Source organism: Thalassophryne amazonica, chromosome 4 (assembly GCF_902500255.1).
Source record: "Thalassophryne amazonica chromosome 4, fThaAma1.1, whole genome shotgun sequence".
Classification (NCBI taxonomy): domain Eukaryota; kingdom Metazoa; phylum Chordata; class Actinopteri; order Batrachoidiformes; family Batrachoididae; genus Thalassophryne; species Thalassophryne amazonica.
Window position 1 is genome coordinate 89802328 of NC_047106.1, and position 5510 is coordinate 89807837.

Sequence of the window (5510 nt, forward strand, 5' to 3'; positions counted from 1 at the left end):
TAAGCGAGAGTAGATTTTCAAGTGCTATTATTGATTTATACTGAATAATTGTGCACCACCTTATGTAGGTTATTTAGTTTGACAGTATGTGCCGACCTGCCTCCTGCTGTCACAGGGGCTGACCTGGTGTGTACCAAAGGTTAAGAGAAAGCAGGTCATAGAGCATTTTCAGCTGGCAGATCTTAAACCTGGAAACATTCTGCGACATCTCACAAACATCTTGGAAATGGAAACATTACTTATTATGCAGATTAATGCATTTTATGATATGTCTATAATTAAAAGTAATATTGTAAAAGATGTTTTAAATGGGGTAATATAATGTAGTTTTAAGAACAACTTACAGAGAAATTGATTTGTTTCTAACCGGTTTAAAACATCTTCTACAATATTACTTTTAATAATAGACAGAAATATCATAAAATGCACTAATCTGCATAATAAGTGATGTATGTGAGATGTTTCTGGGTTTTTGGATTCACCGTTTCAGTTCATGGACTGAGGTAAAAAAGTTTACCAAATTAAGTTAGACAGTCAAGGTCACTTGATAATTTTAAAACTTGAAATAAGGTGGTAAGATGGTACTACTCTGGGTTCCACTGCAAGCAAAGTATATTTAAAGATCATTTTATTTTTAATAATTGTGTTTTATATGGTTAACTGTCTTTTTATTGTATTTTGTTTTGTGAAGCTTTTGTATCTTGTTCAGTGTTCCAGTTCCTTGATAATAAGTTAATGAGTTCTAACATCAGTTTGTGTCTCCAAATGGTTATTTTTTTTAACCTCTGCATTAAGCATGTGTCTCTTCTTCTCTGTCACTCCACTCAGGACAAGAACTCACCATCTCCGGCATGGCAGGCGGACGCTCTGACCAGAAGGCTAAAACCCGGCTTCATTTTCACCTAAATGCATGCCCGGCTGTTGCATGTTACTCATTTTCCTCCCCATGGCAGTTTGCTCCTGTCCTTTTTTTTTTTTTTTTAATGTTTTGAGTGATAGCTGAGGTCAAACCATGAGGATGTGAGTCATGAGGACTAAAATTGTCTGTGAGGTAGTTTTTAATGAAGTAAACATTTTTGGGCTCATCTTATGACGACAGAAAACCCACAATCCTGTCTGACAAAATGTGATGTTGGAACGTCAGCAGTTCCAGTTTCAAAAGTCTTATTCAGATCAGAATGAGGTAACAAAGTACTGTGATGGACAACAAAGTGGGACGTGTGAAGGATGACCAAGAGAGTCCCAAGACTTGACCTCAATGACAAAGGATTCTGAGATAACAAAATGCTCAAAATAATTTTTAGGGAGGGGGGAAAACAAACTTTGCCAGTTAGGCAAAAAAAAGAAGAAGAAGGCAAGACAAACTGCATGGATTTAGAACCTATCCTGAGGTTCCTCGAGACAGGTAGAGATGCTGTTCTTGTGCTGCAGTTAATCTTTTGAGTTCATTTGGGAGATCGGTACAGTCTCAAGTACAGACTGGAAGAAAGGACTTGTTGGTGACTGACTGGACTGAAGTAACTACAGGGGTAGGTCAGGACCCTCTGTGGTTTTCGCAAGGAACTTTTTATATCTAGTGCCACATGCTCATCAGCCACCCACAACAACTCAACCAGTAAATACATCCTGGCTCTGCACATCTTGTCTGAACACATGTAAATTTCAGCAGTGGAAGATCCATCCCTCTTGGGTTTCTGTGGTTTCCATGTGGTCATGTGACTGAGTGAGCCTGACCTGCCTGACATCGAACCAAACTGCTGTCCTCGTGAGTCTGAGGGATCACTGTCCGCAGTCTTGCGCTCTTGCTGTGTTTTTGTTTCAACCGCAGCATGAGAAGTATCCACTCATCTTTATAAAATTTATAAAATGGACTCATCTGGTAAACGCCACAAAAGTCATCAGTAAATTTCACATTTTAGCAATTCTTGTAAGTTACATTTTTGTCCTGATTCTTGCAAAAGAGATAAAGGTACAGCATTATTAAAATCTTTAAGGTTCATCTTAAAGTTCATGAATCTGAACACCCCATTAATATTAAAGTAGACCTGCATTGAAATAAATGTGGTCAGATCTCAGAAAGAAATAGCTGATATGTATTTATAAGACCCTTATGAATGCAGTAAAGTAAATCTGCAAGCCCAAATTTGTAATTCAGCGGAGAAATCTTCATTTAAAAATGACAAATTTGCAGCTAAAATTTGGCCCTCCGCGAAAACGGTACATCCGGGACATTGCAGTGACATGCAGCAGAAGACGGAGCGCTAGCAGTCCGATCCCGCATTGAAATTGATTTTATCTGTTAGTAATGTTACTGTTATACACATCCTGGTCTCAACATCCAAAAGCAAGCTGCAATGAATGCGAGATACAGCACTGCATGCTCAGATCAGCGGTGACATCGACAGCGGGCGACGTTCTTCCCCGACGCCTTGCTCTCACTGCCTCCAATGCACTTACCGAGTCTGCGGGCTGGGTAAACGCTGCAGCAGGCCACTCACACTGCCACCGTGTCTGCTGTGCAGCCGGCACCACCTCCCTGTCTACTGAATGGAGGTGCAGCCAACTTGGCAACAAGTCCAGAGACTAAGCTCGCTGTTTTGATGCGGTGCGGCCAGTGACACCTATTGCCTGCAAGGATAGACTTCTTGCGGCAAAATCTGCAGCGCTGCACAGTCTCGGTAATCGCAGCCGCAGAGCTCCGTGGCCGCTGAGAGAGGTTTATATCTTTTTAATGACTTGAATTCTTTGCGGGTCCCTCAGCCGTACCCCGCGACGGTAACACCGGAGGCTAAAGACAGTAGATTTTCAATGCGACACCACTCAATCAAACGGGCGCATGAAAAAGTCCCCAAAAATCATTTTCAAGCAAAAATAAAAGAAATGTATACTCACCAAACGTACCGCAAGACAAAATGAAGTTTTAAAAAAAGTCGATCCTTCCGTATAAGACAATAAAAAGATGCTTTTGTAAGAGATGCAAACTGACGTAAATCTACAAATTACAGTTGGCACACGCAATGCATGCTGGGATAGGGTCTTCTATCTGATGTCTCGGCAACATCCTGGATGTGCTGACAGTTTTGCGGAGGGCTAAATTTTAGCTGTAAATTTGTCATTTTTAAACAAAGATTTCTCAGTTGAATGACAGATCTGGGCTTGCAGATTTACTTTACTACATTCAGAAGGATCTTATGTGTAAATATAAGTCATTTTCTGGTCCAAACATCTGACTGCATTTATTTCAGTGCAGGTCTACTTTAACGGAAAATTCCATACCAATGCTAAGTGTTTTGCTGTTGACTCAAGTACAGTACACTCAAAACAGTACACTCAAAAAAGTGAAACACTGACTTTAATGACATTTACAGTGTATTCTATAAACAGGTTGCACAAAATTACTTTAAGTAAGCACAAATATAAAGTTCCTCTAGCTAAATGAACAAAAAAAAAAAGACGAACTCCAAATACATATGTGTTTATGTAAACTGAAACCAAAATGCAGTACTTTGTTTTCTGAGTGTATGTGCTGCTGTGGTAAAAAAAAAAAAAAAAAAAAACATTTAATACATATAATGGGACAAAATAGTGAGTTTACCAAAGAACACAAACAACAAATGACACTGATAGAATTATTTACAGCAATACCTTACCTTAATAAAGTGGCACAATTTAAATTTAAATATTTGCATGTTAAATAGATTGCTGCATTCTGATTGGTTGACAGACCAACAGTGATGTTTTTCCCACATTCCAGTAATAAGTCATCCTGTGTGGGTAGTGGTGTCAACACTGAATAATAGGCCACACATGCATAAATTTCCCATGATGCTTGGTCTCCTGTGCCCAAACACGAGTGAGTCACATTGTAGTGCTCAAAGTCATAGCTTCTTTTGCGAAAATTAAAATATATAAAATGTTGATTAGACAAAACATCCTAATCTCATCAGTCAGAAATGTAATGACAGAAATACAAACAGCTATCGAGAAAAGTCTTCCCTATTTAAGCACACACTTTATGCCTCTTACTTTCCATCATGTTCACAGTATACACATGTACTACTTGTTACTGGGCCTTTTTTTTTAACAAGACTTTGAAATTTGGTCTCTTTTTTAAATAGTTAAAAAGTAGCAGGGGTGATGACCAAGTGGTTAATGCGCTTGGTTTCAGTGCAGAAGGTTCCAGGTTCAAATCCCACCCCTGCCACATTTCTCCATGTAATGTGGAGTTGCGTCAGGAAGGGCATCTGGCGTAAAACTTGTGCCAATTCAACATGCAGATCCACCTTGGATTTGCTGTAGCGACCCCGAGTGCAAAAACAAGGGAGCAGCCGAAGGAACTTACTTACTAAAGACAGCAGTGCAGTGACATTACAGGAACTCAAAGGATTCTGAAACCACTGCAGGGATAAATAATTGTCTACTTAATCTGTTAATTTGAAAGTTTGATGCCTGTTCTTTTGGTGAGCTTGTTAAAGCTTCTTAAAGCTTGTTAAAATTATGTCCAGGAGTCATTGTGATGGCAAAATTAAGAAATACACCACGAGTGAATGGTCAACACATATTGTCAGGTTCAAAACAACTGGTGGATGGATCATCATTACCTAGTCATGCATTTTTTTTTATTTTAATGTATTTTTTAATGTATGTTTCATCTCCACGGTGAACACAGAAGCACCTCAATCTCCTTTTCACGAAAGCTAATTTTCTGCACCCTCTTAGCTGTTATTCAGGTGAGGAATAGTACAACCAACAAGTTGATGTTTTGTTGCCATATATGTTTAATTGAGGGTGTTTCTAAATGGAAATGACTATAACTGTGCACTATCATGTGGTATAGGGCATGTTATTCATAAAGAGCTAATATACACTGTGTACCACCAGTGTGTGCCTCTTTGATAAAGGCAGACGAAGGCTGCAGCAGGTTCTCAGACCCTGAACATCTGGGATTTTCCAGCCATCAGACTAGGCTAAGGATCTGTCAAGGACTGTGTTTTTGTCAATATCCAACAACATTCCCGCATTAAACAAACCCATGCACAGGCGTTTCTAGGTCAACCATGGATCCAGATTTTCTATCCCGTCTGGGAACCGATCAAGGGACCATATTCCTTGCCCCCGGGGGATTGCCACGACGAATAGGGTAGGGCCACGATCTCCATAGCCCCAAATTAATAAATTGTAGAAAATGCTTGAATCAGATTAATTTGAAAAATGTCACACAAGGTAGGGTGTTATTACTTTTCAGCTACATTTCTTCCAAGATCAGCCAGATCTGTGATCGGTTGTGGATTCCAGAAATTTAATGAGCAAGAGACATTTTAAAGCTTTATGTTGATAGTATAACTCATCCTGAAGTTAAAAAAGGGGGTGTCATGTCTCTGACCAATCTGCCTGAAATGAGCTGAGTTAAATGAAACAGGTTTCTCTGAAGGGACAGAAAAGCCCAGATCGCTCTTGTTGTACCTGAATCAATTAGATTTTTCCTAACTGTAGACTGATAGACTCTATAA